The sequence below is a fragment of the Lipotes vexillifer genome, unplaced genomic scaffold, assembly GCF_000442215.2.
Source record: "Lipotes vexillifer unplaced genomic scaffold, Lipotes_vexillifer_v1.1 scaffold972, whole genome shotgun sequence".
NCBI lineage: Eukaryota > Metazoa > Chordata > Mammalia > Artiodactyla > Lipotidae > Lipotes > Lipotes vexillifer.
Window position 1 is genome coordinate 258,268 of NW_006769413.1, and position 15,800 is coordinate 274,067.

The following is a 15,800-nucleotide window of genomic DNA, read 5'->3' on the forward strand; positions in this document are numbered from 1 at the left end:
GGGTCAATGAAGAGGAACAGGAACAGGTGGTGAGACGGAGTTCAAGGAGAGTGAGCTAGGTGCTGGTTCGGGTGGAACCGCTGACGTCTGGACCGGCTCCAGGGGCTCGGAGCAGACATTAACATCTACCCGGACAGGGAAATAGAATCCCCTACTGGCAATCCACAGAAACCTAAAATTCGGTGGGGGTGAAATGGGGAAAATTGCACTAAAGGGGTAAGACGAGACGGCGGTCTGTTCGGCCCCGAGGACGACGGAGGACTTCCGGTAATCCGCCCTGCTGTTTCCGGTTCTGCAATCCTTTCCTTCCGCGGTTCCTTCCTTCCGCGGTTCTTTCCGCGCTGACGTCCTGTCTCTGACAGAATCCTTCCCTTCCCTCAAGGCAGAGCACAAAAGCTTCCCCTCGGCGAGGAGACTTGTCTTTTCCTCAGACCCTCCCTGGAGCCACTGTGAATGGGTCGCCGCGTGAGCAAGTTGTCCCCAGCTTCGTGTGCTGCTGCCCAGTGCAGACCGACCCCGCGCCACCGAGGAGTCTCAGGTACGAGCTCCCTTTGTTCTCAAAGCTGCAGATGTTGTTTGTGCGAGTCCCCAAACACCGCCACCCTACAGCGGCTCCAAGCAGAATCACGCTCTTCATCCTGTTCCTGCCAAAATGTTAGCCCAGTGCTAGGGGTTCTGTGACCCAATCAAGTTATTAAAGTCAAAGTCTCTTGGGTGATTGTCTAGATCATTTAAGTAATATTGTCACCATGCACCGTTCTAACTTCTCTTTAACTCTGAATTGCACTCCTCCCCTGCCCCCCTTTTCTGACTTCAAATCCTCTTGGAGGGGGTGCCGTGGTGGACCCCCTCCAGCATGGCCCCGAGGACCCACCTCCTGCTGTTCACACCTTGTGTGGCCTCCTCCCACTTGGTGCCAGGGTTGTGTGAACAATGGTGTGTGAACAGTGTAATATGGCAGAAGTGAGTGTGCCATGTACAAGATTCGGTTCTAAAAGACTGCAGCTTGGGGTGTTTCTCTCTCTCTCTCATCACTTACTCTGGGGATAGCCAGCTGCCATGTTATGAGCAGCTCTGCGGAGCTGAGGCCTCTTGCCAACAGCAACATGAGTGAGATAAGAAACTGGTCCTCCAGCCCCAGACAAGACTTCCAATGTCTGCAGCCCAGGCTGACAGCTTGACTACAACTTCATGAGAGGCCCGGAGCAGAGCCACCCAGCTAAGCTGCTCCCAGATTCCTGCCCGTCGGAAACTGTGGGAGACAATCAGTGTTTGTTGTTTTAAGTTGTTAAGCTTTGGGGTAATTTGTTATGCAGCAATAGCTAGCTAATAACCAGGGCTCTTGCGTAGGCGGGGGACCTCAGGCTCAGCCTCTGCCAGCAGCCAGCCAGGGCAGCAGGGAGGGGAGAGTTACTCACAGGACTGGAGGCACAGCCAGGAGAAAAGAGCCCCAGGTCTGGGCTTGTTTCTCTGTGATGGCAGCAGCCTCTGCAGATGGAGGGTGCTGGCTGAGTGGGTGGAGCATGTCCCTGGCCAGAGCACAGCTTTGCATCGCCTTTCTGTGGTCAAGGAAGTCCCACGTTCAATAAATAGTGGCTATTGCTGTAACTGACTGTGCCATGGTCTTAGTTTGGACCCTACTGGGGATTTCCTTTGGTAGGAAGGTGTTAGGTTTTTGCAAGTTCCAGAAGGTCCAACTATTTGGAGCAAGCCTGGTGCGCGAGGACAGAGTTCATTGCTGGGGGCAAGGCTGCCACGGGCTGAGCAGGGCAGGTGTTGGTTGCACAGGGCACTGCAGGGCCAGCCAGGGCAGTGAGTCAGTGGCCCATCTTCCCAGTGAGACCAATGGGTCAGTGAAGAAAGAAGCTGTGACCCAGTCAGTAGACACATCTGCATCCAGGCTCATCAGGGCCCTGAACACTCAGGGCAGCTAGTACCAGTCCTCGCCCAGTGCGGGTGAGGATTCTAGAGGACATGCTGCTTGATCAGAACTGGCTCACATTATGGGTGAAGGGGCCAAGGGGCTGTGGCTGAGCAGAGGTGGATTTATAGCTGTAGTATGTGGCCCTGTGGACAGTTCTGTCGTGGCAGGGCCACTTGTCAGCTTTCCTCCATGCCAGCCTTAGAAAACATCCCCAACCCTGGCTTGATGAAGCAGTGAGTACTCTTTCAGCTGCAAGTGGCAGAAACCTAGCTCGATATTGATAATAACCAATACTTACTTAGTGCTTGCATTTCCTTTCTGTATATTAACTCAGGGAATCCTCACAACAACCTAAAGGTGGATATTCTTATCCCCATTTTGTAGATAAGGAATATGAGTTAGACTGACCCAGGTCCCGCTGCTGGGAAGTGACAGAGCAAAGATTTGGCCTAGGCAGGCTGGCTCCAGAGCCCATGTCGTTAACACCATGGAGAGGAAAACTCTCTCTTCAGGTTCACCTGCATCCAGAGGCTCAAATGATTTCACCAGTCCCCACCTCCTCACCAGTTCTCAGGCAGTTCCTGGTGTTGATCTAGTCTCTTTCCTCTCCATGTGGCCAGCAGCAGCCCAAGGCTTACACCACTCCCAACTGTTTAAACAACAGCACCAGAAATTAGTCTCAGTGAGCTCCCTGGGGTCATATGCTCACCTCTGAGCCACTTTCTGTGGCCCAAGGCATTTGATGCTCTAAAAGGCCAGGGTTGGGTCACAGGCCCTGAGAGCCAGGCCTGGAATCAGAACCCCAGAACCCCATGGCCTAAGAATGGGGAGAGGGGTCTTATTTGCACAGAAAATAGGGGAGCAGGTGCTGCACCAACACAGCAAATGTGTCTGAAACTACATTACTGTCTTCTAATATTTTTTAATGGGGGATGAGGGGATAAAACAACACCATTAAAGAATGTTCTGGAAGCACACACACACACCCCTCTATGCCACACCAAACACAACTCTTTTTACTCTTGCTTATTACCTCCAGGCCTTGTCCCCACACATACATCTTTTAGGCAGTGATAGCCCACAGTACAATTCTCCTGTCTGCAGGGAAGATCTTTAGAGACTATGGCTAGCCTGGGGATGGTGTGGCTAGTTTCCTTTCATACGAGACATAAAGGAATCTTGTCACTGTGGGCCTCTGACTATAAGCTTTTAGTTTCCAGGGTGTTTTTTTGGCTTGTTTGTTTTCTCATGTTGGAATTTTGCCCTTGTGGCTCCATGAGATCCACAGTGGCTTGTTTCTGGGGTGCTGGAACAGGTAAGACGGGGAGGCACCAAGTGACAGTGCTGGCCTGACCTCCCCTTCCACAAGCCACACAGACAGCCCTTGCCAGGGTCCTGGGCAGGGGTGGCCCTTACACTTGGGCTCATCCACAAGAGTCCTTCGCCAGGCACTTCCATGGGGCTGGCTTTCAATGCCTGGGCCTGTAAGCTGATGGCCAGGATCATTCCGTAAGGCAGGTGGTCACAGAAGGAATAATAAGTATAGTGCACTTTTTGGAGCACATTCTCTATATGCCAAGTGCTATGGAAAGCTTTTTTGCACACATTCTTTCACTGAACCCTCATAACAACACTGGGATATGAGTACAATTGTTGCCCCTGATTCACATGTGAGGTTTCATAAGCGACCTCATCAAGGTCACACAGGTGGGGAAGGTGGAGCCCTGATTCACACCCACCAGTCAGAAGCCATGTTCACAACCACTTTGAGAGGGGGAGCAGGAGGTTAAAGGGCACAGACTCTGGACCGTCACTGTCCAGAGATAAATCCAGGCTTTGCCACTTACTGGCTGAGTGGCTCTGAGCAGGCTACTCCATGTCTCTGTGCCTTAGCTTCTCATCTGTAAAATGGGGCAGTGGGGGGGGGGCTTTTAATACCTACTTCAGAGGGTTGTTATGAGGGTACAAGCATTAATGCCCATAAAATACTTCAGCTTTGGCCAGGAACAAAGGAAGTGCTCAGTACATGCTAGCTAGTAGTATTATGCTGATGCAAAATCTTGAAAGAGAGTGAGTCTTCATGAAGGGGGCTGAGGACCAGTTCAAATGGGACATGGTGCTTGGCACTGGGTGGGAGTGCAGGAAGGAGGGATAGACCCAGAGATACATGGATGGAATAACAGATGTGTGAAGTGAGCTCTAAAGTACAGCAGACTGTGATTTGTTCTAACATACCTTTCAAAGACAGAGAGGAAATTGTTTAATTCTGGGTGGAGATCTGGAAGAGTTTCAAGGAAGAGGCAGCTTTTGACTTGGACCTTGATAGAAGCCCAAGATCATGTAGATAGATGAGGAGGAGACATTTTAAAAAAAGAGGCAAGGAGGTAAGGAGGGTGTGGAGTCCTGGCATGGGAGTGGAGGGTCAGTTCTGGAAGACAAGGAAAGAGGGAGGTATAGAGGGAGGGCTGGAAATGGGGGAGGAACCCGGAGTGCCCAGCAGGGTCCCGCAGGAACTTGGAGGTGTGGCTCGGGGAGGAGGTCTGCCTGGTAGCAGAACAGGGGTGTTAATGATAACGTCCTGCAGCCTGGGCCACGCTCCCCACCACCTCATCTCTGTGTTTAGGACCCATGGGGGTCACAGCCCCATCTGCCGCCACCTGGGTGGGCCGTGCTGCTTTGCCCAGGATCAGCAGCAACCCCCGCCCACACAGACCCCAGGAGGGAAAGCAGTCACTCTGCTCAGACTTTATTCCTCTTCCAGGCCCCGTCCCTGAACAAAGCCAGCATTTATAGCTCGGGCACTGTAGGGTAGGGTTACCCGGGCTGTTTATGACTTGGGCTAGAGGATTTTCCTGGAGAGGAGAAGCCCCTTTCTGTCCCATTTCAAAGCCATTTGGGCTTTTGGAAAGGGGCTGGGTGATGGCATTTTGCCCTTAAAAATACAGTGAAGACCAGAAACGAAAGAATTCTGATGAAGTCATTCTTCCTTCCAGAGAGCTACTTAGGCCTTGGTGGGACTCCCAGATTTCAGAAATGTGGGAAGCCCACAGAGAATGGCGGTTTTGGTCAGGAAGAGCCGTCCTCCAGGACAGGGGAGACCCGTGGTGCCCTAGCACCAGGCCAGCCTGCTGGCGGCGGGGAGAAGATCCCCAGGCCCTTGCCCAAGTGTGCTGGGGCCCGTCCCTCTCCTGTCTCCTCTCCAGGTACTCCACCTGCAGAAGGAGATGGGGCTGAGGGACTAGCTGGGCTCCCCTTGTGTTGATGCTGTGCCCTCTTCTGAAGCCCCTTCAGGCCAGCAAGCTGGGAGTAGGGGTGGGGCATTGAGAAGATTTTCAAGCCGCTGCCACTCTCCTTACTGCGAACCATGGCTGTCCCTTTGACCCTGAGGCCCAGACTGAAGGCCTTAGCTCATCTCACATTCCATGGGCTACCCAAGGATCCCAGGCCATGCAGAGAGATGGGTGATCTCTAGCACCCCTCTCCTCGCCAGGGCATGCCCCAAGCTGTCCCCACTTCCTAATGCACTGTGTGATTGAGGGGCTCCAGGAAACCTCTTTCCTTTCCCAAATTGTTCCTTCAGCCCCTGCCATGGTCAGGCATTTCCCTGGTCAGAATCATCACTTGGGCTTCAGGGTCTGTGTCTCCAGAAGGCTCCCCTGCCAAGTAGGCATCACAAGCCAGGCAGGGGAGGAGTGAATTAGGGGCAGGGAACCAGGCAAAGGAGACAGGACTTGGGAGGATTTGGCAAACTCGGGAAAGAAAAGGGGTTTGGAGAAAGTTTTTGACCAGAATTTAAAATCTGGCAGGATGATGAAAAGTAAAGAAGAGAGGAATGGAAGGAGCAGGAAGGAAGGGATGGAGAAGTAGGAGAGAGAAGGAAAGGAAAGACAGAGGAATGAGAACGAGGAGACAGGGGTCAGAAAGGAGAAAGCGGGGAGAGGGAGCGGAGGGAAAGATGAGTGAGAGTGATAGAAGGGAACCTGGAAGAGGGGAGGGAGAGGAGGAGGCAGAAGGAACACGGGGCGGGCAGGTCTTCAGGACCTGGCCTGCCCTCTGTCCTGGGTGTCCTGGTGGTAGGCCCTCAGGGGCAGCCGGTGCCTCTCAGTGGGGGCTCCTCTTCCAAGGTTCTGGGCTGGGGGCTTTTTATCTCTCCCTCTACCCACCAGTTTATTACCTGCCAAAAAGAAGAAGCTTCTCTTTCCATTTTGGGGGAAAGAAAATATAAGTATTCCCAGAAAAGTAGAGCCCATTGACCCTGGGAAGCAGTTGGTACCTATCCAGTAGAGAGACAGACATGAAGACATGCACATGCATGCACACGTGTACACTTACATAGTCCTCTAGACCTGCCAAGCCGAATATGGTAGGCATGCTGCTCTGTGTCGTACAGAACAGATATAGAATACTTCCGTCATTGCAGAAAGTTCTACTAGACTGCACTGCTCTAGGTTCTTGCCAAAGCCCTGACTGTGCTGAGGTGCTCACCTTCCCACTTATTCTGGAAGGGAGCGGGGTGGAGGGGGGTGTTCATTAGCTCAAGCCAATCTTGGTAATTCCCTGCTCAGTGATGGGTTTAGTCTGGGCCTGCGATGCAGCCCTCGCCAATGAGACATAAGGGGAATTCTGCTAGGGGAGGGGGATAGCTTCTAGAATATCTTTCTCACTAGAGATGCTGGCAGGAAATGCCTGCTCCTTCCCTGAGCTCCATCCTGCCTGTGTTAATCCCCCAGAACTGCCACATCTACCCAGCCACTCACTGGCAGTGGCAATGAGCCCCGAATCCACCAGTTCTGGGATCGCTGGACTGCTGGTTGTGTGATGTCGTACATTTTCCTCATGTTTTAGTTATGAACTTTTACTTACAGCCAAAAGCATCCTAAAACATATAACAGTTTTTAATGAAAGAATTCATTAGCTACTCTCAGAAAGCTGAGAGATGTGACTGTCTCAGCCACAAGATGGATATTTACATGGGGAGGTAACTATTGGGCTTCTGGCAAGTGGAAGAACATTGAACGTGGAATGAGCAGAGCTAAGATCTAGTCCTGAACCTGCTACCAACTCACTGTGTGACTTGGACAAGTCAAATACTGACTCTTGAGTGTTAGTATTCCCATCTGTGAAATGGGGAGAATGAGATACCCTTCAGAGAAAAGGGTCTCAGGCAGTTATTATTGCTGATATTGATAATTCCTTTCCTTTGTACAGTTGATAAATCATTTTTATTGTCTGATCTGTAAAACCCTTTTGAGATAGGAATTACTGCCTTCATTTCAGAGAAGAAAATACCACGGTCCAGAGTGTCTTAAGCTTTGCCCAAGGCCCCCATTGTCAAGTTATAGAGCTGGGATTTATACTTAACATCAAATCCTGGGTTCTGTCCACTCTCATCTGGGAGGGGCTGAGTAGCATTCATTCACCCTTTAGAGTGAGGTAGCTTCAGACTGTCCAACTGATGGTCATAGTTGAAACCTAGGCTCTAGGAAACAGGCCAGGGTTAGGGAGTAGGAGGACAGGAGTTTGAGAGGCCTGGAGACCTGGCTCCATGTGAGGAAGGCAGGTGGTAAGCTAGCCTAGGTGCTATGTCAGGGTGAGGGTGCACGGGCTACTGCATGGAGGCTGAGGGCTGGCACCTTCAGAAGCGACTGATGCTGGGCAGAGTTCTGACTGAGGCCTCAGGAGACTTGGGTTCAATTCCCAACTCTGCTCTTTCTAGCTGTGTGATCATAGGCGAGTCCCTTAACCTTTCTGAGCCTGTTAACCCACCTGTAAAATGGAAACAGTAATCCTTGCCCATTCATGTTGATATGACATAGATCAACTGAGGTGCTTTATGAACTGTAAAGCATTAGAGACATCAAAACGATTGCTTCAAGGGGGCGGGGAGGAAGAACACTGAGAAAGAAGTCCTATATGCAGTCGGCCCTCCATAGCCCCATCAGCCAATGCCAACTTTTATGTAAGGGACTTGAGTACCTGCAGATTTTGGTACCCACAGGGGTCCTAGAATCAATCCCCCAATGCCCTTGGATACTGAGGGGCCACTGTATGTCAGCAAAGCACAAGACCCCTTGTATGCTGGGGTCTGGGCCCTGGGGACTGGTTCCAGCACCAGGAGAAAACAGCAGTTTGCCTGGAAAACATTGACAAGAAACCAGAGCACGTTGAAGGGCAGCCTGTTAAAAAACCACATATATACAATGGAATATTACTCAACCATAAAAAGAAACAAAATTGAGTTATTTGTAGTGAGGTAGATGGACCTAGAGTCTGTCATACAGAGTGAAGTCAGTCAGAAAGAGAAAAACAAATACCGTATGCTAACACATATATATGGAATCTAAAAAAAAAAAAAAAGGTCATGAAGAACCTAAGGGCAAGACGGGAATAAAGACACAGACCTACTAGAGAATGAACTTGAGGATATGGGGAGGGGGAAGGGTAAGCTGGGACAAAGTGAGAGAGTGGCATGGCCATATATACACTACCAAACGTAAAATAGATAGCTAGTGGGAAGCAGCCGCACAGCACAGGGAGATCAGCTTGTGCTTTGTGACCACCTAGAGGGGTGGGACAGGGAGGGTGGGAGGGAGGGAGACCCAAGAGGGAAGAGATATGGGGACATATGTATATGTGTAACTGATTCACTTTGTTATAAAGCAGAAACTAACACACCATTGTAAAGCAATTATACTCCAATAAAGATGTTAAAAACAAAACAAAACAAAAAAACACAACCTGGTGAGGCTCGGGGATGGGGTTGTTAATGAGGTGTGATCCCAAAAGTGAGACCTGAGTGGATTCTGCAAAAAGCCTGCTGGCTTTGATCCCTCTTCTCTTATAAAATGTTATTTGTGCTCTCAGCCCCTCAAATTCCTAGACGGACGAATCAGTCTGGGCTGCCCATGGAATTTGAAAAGAATAAGTTTTCAAAAAACCACATTTGGAAACAATAGTTACCAGAAGTGTCTGGGTCTCAGAGGAAAAACAAATACCCTAATCCTGGCTTGCCCCTGTTCTCCAAGCATCCTTCCAACTAATGCCTTCCACCGTGCGCCCTCCTAACAGGAGACATACCGTTTAATGAGGAGCTCCCTCACCCTGTGCTCCTGAGCCATGAAAATGAAACACGACCAGATGCAGCAGCTGTGCCCTAGCAGATTCCTCGACACCCTTCCCTAGAGAGCGAATGGTCCCAGAGGGCCGGGGCTGCTCTGTCCAGTCCCACTCCTCCACTGTCTCCTCAGGAGGAGCTTGCTGTGTGGCAATAACAGGAGTCAGCTGGTCTCTTACCTATCTTGAACACTTTAAAATTCTAACCAAAGCTATATACGTTCTTAGTTTTGAAAAATCTAATAGTACCATAAGATTTAGAGCAAAAAGAGCAGTGTCCTGATTTTGAAAATGAGGCAACCACTTTCAGTACTTTTTGGAGTGCATGTACCTGCATACTTCTATATAATAAGCTTATAATTCTGATTCTTGATTTTTCAGCTTTAGATTGAGCCATTAACTGTCAAATGACAGCTTAGCTCTCTAACACTCTGTCCCAATCCTAACACACACACACACCACACACACATGCATACACATGCTTCCCAAACAACCATCCCTTCAATATAGTTGTATCACAATTTTTACTTAATCTCTATTCAGTGTTGACATGATTGTAAGTGTGTAAATAATACATATAGCACACAGTCTACTATGTTTACATTTTTCTTTCTTTTGAAGAGCTTTGGGGGGTTTTTTAGGAGTCAGTAATTGCTTTTCTTTTTTCAGTTGTTTACTTTCCATGAATCTACGATTAATTCAGCCCCTAACTTTCAGTCAGAACCATAGACATTTCCCCATCAAATTCAATACACACTGTAAGCTCAGTTCCCCTTTGCTGGGGCCAGCCCTGTCTGGGCCCCTGTCCTCTTGCTTCAATCTGGTTATGGCTGAGCCTGTTTGGATCTGCCATCTGGGCAATAACAAGAACAAGCCAGGTAAACAGGTTTGAGAACAGCTCCTTGGTGAGCACACGCTGCATAGTAGGGGCAGAGCGTGAGGGCCAACAGAGAGTAGCCCAAGCAGCGTGCTCTGCAGAAGAAACGGAAGGGGTTGGCTGAGAGTGGGGAGGTTAAAATGGGTATGTGTGTCAGGCTGTTGGGAACAGAGAGCAGCAAGCATTCATTCTGACCATGGTAATCAGAGAAGGCTTCCCAGTGGAGGTGGCCAGTGAGCTGGACCTTGGGCAATTAATAACATTTCAATATGCTGAGGAATGGGAAATCCCAAAATCATTTGCAGCAGAGGAAAGAGTATAAGGAAGGGAGAGCAGAGACCTGAAAGTGAATTGTAAGGAGTGGTTGTGTGTTGCCAGAGCATGAAACGGATGCACTGGGAATGAGGCTGGAGGGGTGAGAGCTGGCCTAGATGCAGAGGGTGAGGGCAACTGTGCACACATGGGTGCCAAGGAGGGTATGCCAACGGTAGTCACACATGGTCTTATTTATTTCATTCTAATGGCCTGTAGCTTGACAAGGAACATGCACTTTATCCTTTGCTAAAATGGAGGCCCTGAATATCAAGGTTTTGAGTAAGAGAGTGTCCCTCTGCTGTGGGACAGGACGAGTAAGCAGAGGCCAGAGGGGAGAATTCAGGGACAAGACAATAACAACAGCCAGGAGCTGGAGGAGAGATGCGTCCAAGAAATGTGTTGTTATTTTCTTAAAGTCTGCTTTATTTACCACGGTATCCTTCGAACCTAGATGTGTGTGTGCACAGTGGGTGCTGGTGAATATTTGATAAATAAATGCATGAATCTCCCTAGGCCCATAGTTCAGCCATTGGCCCAGGGAGTGGACCTCAGGTCCCCACTACCCACAGATCCATCGACTTCCAACTCCTTTCCCGAGAGCTGGGAATCTCCACCATCTGTTGCCCCCTTACCCATCCCGCAGGGACTGCTTGTCTTCTTTTCTGGCACCATCTCCTCTGAAAGCTTAGGCTTTCTCAGACCCTGAAAAGGAGATTGTTTCAAATCCACTCCTCTTTCGTTCCTGCAAATATCTCTGAAAAAGGGCATCCCCAAAGCCCAGCTTCAGTCTCAGATTGGGAAAGAACTCTATGTGAAAAATAGAAACCCAAGGAGACAGCATCTTCCCGATTCTTCCATGGAGCAAAAATAAACACAAATGAGTATCTTCGCACTTTGCCCTGTGCCTGACATGGGACGGGCCCTCGGACCATGCTGTTGTTATCAGTAATCAGCGCTAAGTGCTACCTGGAGTCACCCAAGGGGCTGTCCTTGGGCGGGATGCTGTGGGACCCTCCCTCCCCTCCCAGCCTGTGGGCAGCAGAGCCCCAGAAACGATGCAGGGTCAAGGTCTGTGCTCCCGGCCACACTGGCGAGGTCTCCACTCTGAGTACTCTGCACGCTCCAGCCACCCCTCCAGGCCCTGGGGAGAAGGGCTGTGAAGTCACTTCTGGCAAAGGCATTCCCCTCCACATCCTCCTTTTCTTGAGTCAAAGCAACCCGTGATTCAACCTCCAGGGAAAAGGAGTAAAGAGGAGCATTGAAAACAGCTGGAAGGGCCTGAGGAAAAGAGGTCTGCCTGAGTAACTGATGGGGTTGTATGATGGAAGCAGGGACATTGTCGCTTTTAGAGACAGATTAAATCTCTGCTCTCTGCAATTTACTAGTTTTATGTGACCTTGGGTAGGTTACAGACCTCTCTGAGTCTCAGTTTTCTCATCTGTACATTGGGAATCATAGACCCTAACTCTTGGGTAGTTGTGAGGTTGAAAGTGGCCAGTGCTGGTCCATCAACTGTGCTTTTACTGGCCTGCAGCAAGGTAAAAACAGCAACGGGGGAGTAAGTGTTCAGAAATGTTTGTAGAGTTTGAAATTGCCTGACATCCAAGCACGTGATCAGGGGACTTGCCTCACTGAACAGGGTGTGGACCAAAATGTTGACCTTCATTGGACTGGAAATACATTCTAAAAACTAAAAACAAAAATCTGGTCCTTCACCACCGATAGTTTGGTAAGCACTGTTGTAAAGAGTATGGCCTCCCAGTACATGAACTGGGGAATGCTCCAGCGGCACTGGGTTGGTGTACTTCCCCTGGCCCCAGCTGCCCAGGTTGGTCTGTGGCAGCCTCCCCCTTCCTTTCCTGAGGTGTCCTCCATGCCTGGCACTGGTCTTCAGACTGGATCATCACCCTGACTCTTGCCTCCAGCTCAGCCCTCACATCCAACCAGTTTTCAAGTCCTGTCTCACCTCCTACCTATGTGTCCCTCATTTACGTCCCCTTCCCTTCAGCCACACTGCCACTAGCAGAGCACAGGTCTTCACTGCCACAAGGATGCTGTGGTCCTCCCCACTCAACTCCATCCTCCATGATGCCTGCAGAGGGAATTTTTAATTTATTTAAATAAATATTTGAAATTTGAGAATCGTTTTAGATTTACAGGAAAGTTGCAAGGGTAGTAGAAGGAGTTCCATATACCTTTCACCCCTATACAGAGGCTGGAACCTAAAAGGCAAACAAGAATTGAATTTTATTTAAAAGCTCCATCATTCTGCCAAGGGGTTTAGCATTTATAAAGAGGACCCACACGTACACACCCACAAAACATATAAAAAACAATGCTGAACTCAGTGGACTAAATCACAAATGATGGAAATTCAGGCACCAGCAGGAGAGGTATTTGGGAAAAGATATTTCCTGTCTGTGTTTCTAGGGTCACACCCGTCTGACTATGAGCCCTGGCCACAGAGTCCTTGAATCCAGCTCCCCTGGCCCTGGAGAATTCGTCAACCACTCCACAGCATGCTGCTGGATTTGATTCCCATACTGACGTTGTCTCTGGGGCAAAATCACCCAGCCAATCCAAAGTCAGCTTTAGGGACTGACACACAGGCCCCACTTGGGCAGATCCAGCAAGCAGGGTTTCCAACCACACAGGCATGCTGCCATCACATTAGTCATCAGGTGTGGGCCGCGACGAGGCCCTTAGACAACATCTCAGTGGACAGATAGGGAAACTGAGGCCCAGAGAATGGAAGGGGCTTGCCCACTGTCAGTCATCATTCATTTGTTCACTTGTTAATTCACTTATTCAGTAAACATTTGGGGAACATCTTCTATAAACCAGATCCCATGCTGTTGGAGAGAAAATGAATGTGATTCCACAGTTTAAAAAAAAACAAAACAGTCCAGGCTCAGTGGTGCAGGGACATCCCCAGAATTCCTTCCAGGCCGCTGCATCCCCCATGCTGGAGGCAGAGTACTTGGTTCACTGTGAAGACTTGTGAATAGCTCTGGCCAATCTGGATGGAGACTGAATCCCCACAGGCACCATTCCTTCCAGTTAAAGCTTTTTTTTCCTCATCAGTCACTGGTCTAGTTGTCTCTTTGCTACTTCCAATCCATTCACTCCCCTTGCCTGTACCCTGTGTCGATTTTATTTGCCCCTGGAACCCTGGCACCTAGAACAGTGCCCAGCACATGGGAGGTGCTCAGTGAATATTTACCAAACAAATGGAAATGCTACAGAAACTTGAAAGCACCGGGACTAGCAGCATTGTGGTTGGGAGGGCTGCATGTGGTGGGGTTCAGTCACTGAAGCTACTGGGGAGGTCTTGGGTTCAAACCTCAGCCCTGCTTCTGGCTAGACAACTAGCTGGGTGGCTTAGAACAAGTCACTTCCCCTCTGTGAACCTGTTTCTTCCTCTACCTCACAAGATCCAATAAGACAGCACTTCATAAAACACCTGGTTCTTCGTGTGCCTGACACATAAAGGATCATCTAGTAAAACAACTTGATTATGTTTGGCTTTTGTTATTTAGTTTGTTCTTACAAAGATGGGCAGCTGGATGTTAGGGAAGGAGAACAGGAACAGGGAATAGACTCCAACCAGGGGCTCTCTTAAAATTCACTGTTGTCATCAGCCACTGAGATCTGGGGATCATTTGTTACCACAACATTACCTAGTCTATCCTAATACAGGACCTCTTTGGGAATCTGATGAAAGCTTGGACCCCAAGAAAACTGCATATTCATGCAAAATTTAGAACCTTTCAACTTCAATGTCATAAGATTTCATCTGTTTCTAAGATCCTTGATGCCACATGGCTTCCTCCTCTCAGCCTTGGAATCTGGGGCACCTGGGTGTGAGTGATGCTGGGTCAGGGGTCATGAAGGCTCGAGAGGTTAAGATATGGCAGAGGGGGACTGACCCTTTCACCACGGAGCAAGGCTTGAGTTGTACAAATGAGTCAGGAGCTGGGAAGAGAGCTTGAGTCCAAACTTAGTCTTTTTGGATGCTTTCTTGAGTCTGAGCTTGTTTTACAGATGCTTTCATGAGCCTAAGCTTGTTTTTTGAATGCCTTCTGCTGCCAGCTACATTATAGCCCCTCCTAGTGTGACGACATGTTGCTATCAAAGGGCTGCAGAAGAAGGGGTGCTTGTTGCTATTGTGAGCAAACACTGCATAAACAATCAGCTCACATGCATGTGCTTCCCAGAGCATGTGACCAATGGCCTGGAGGTGGCTCAGGCTATGAGGTGGAGGGAGGGGCATTTTGAGGTCAACAGAAAGCTCACTTGAGGGGCATCTCCATAGGTGGGAACAGAGGAGAGAGTCATTGCCAAGGCCACATGCACCGGATCAAGGGTCACAAGTTCTGGATGGAGCTGAGAACAGGAGGGGCTTCACACTCCGAGTGTGACTCTCAGCTTGAGTCACACATGGAGCCTCTCCTGGGTGATACATTCTCCTCTGGCTGAAAGGGAAAGCTGCTCCAAGGCCAATTGGTGAGTTCAGACAGCTGCCCAGGGATGTCTCTGGCCACTCAAGGGTGTACACTTCAAAGTGGACAGTCAGGGGCGAAGGAAGGACCTCAGCCTGGGGTCAGGACTCTTGGTTCAAATCCTGGCCTCACCGTCAGCCACGTAGGTGACCCAAGGCTAGGTCACCACTCTCTGGGCACCTTGTTTACTGGGCACTGAAGGCACTCTCCCAGCTTTGAAGGGCCTCACACAGAGGTCTCCGCCAGCTCAGGGTCAGGGCTGGCTTCTGGGGCACTGGCAAGTGACTGACTGGTGGCGCTTGACCCCCCCCCCTGACCACAGCTCAGTCCGTGGTCAGGGGCCACAGGAAGCCTCCCTGCTCCCCAGTATCCCCCACAGGTCATTAGTATTTAGTGTAGGAAGAGAAGACCACTCACCTGCAGTTGCAGCAGCAACAAAAGACCTACAGTTCCACCATTAGAGCTTCACACCTTTGGATGAAGCAGTGTTTCCTATTAAATTGCAAATGCCCCCAGGCATTCACAAGGTAACTTGTGAAGCTGTTATCAGTTATGTACACTCTGTATGAATTGATAAATAGCCCCTTCCCAAGAGCCAGCTGGCAGGGAACAGATTTGGATAAAAGGGAGGAAGGAAACTTAAGTACCTAGAGGATGGGAACAAATTTGTGTGGGAGCATGATAATAAGATGGGTAATAGCAAATACTTATACATCATGCATTATGTGCCAGGCACTGTTCTAAGCAATAGATATAGATATGGATGTGGATTTACTCATTTAATTGTGACAGTAGCCCTAAGGGGTAGGTGTTATCATCACAATGTTACGAATTAGGGAACAGAGGCACAGAAAGGTCATGTGTGCTGGCCTTTGTCCCTCCAGATCCACCCTTCACCTTTCTCCCAGATGGTCTGTGCCCTGAGGGGCTGATTTACAGTCAACTTTACCAGCTCCCTTGTCCTCTGGTGGGAAGACAGGGAGATCAGAGTATTTGCCCAGCTCCCTCCCCACCAGCCCTTTCAGTCCTAGAGGCAGAACAACCTCCTCTGTAAGACTTGCCCCATCCT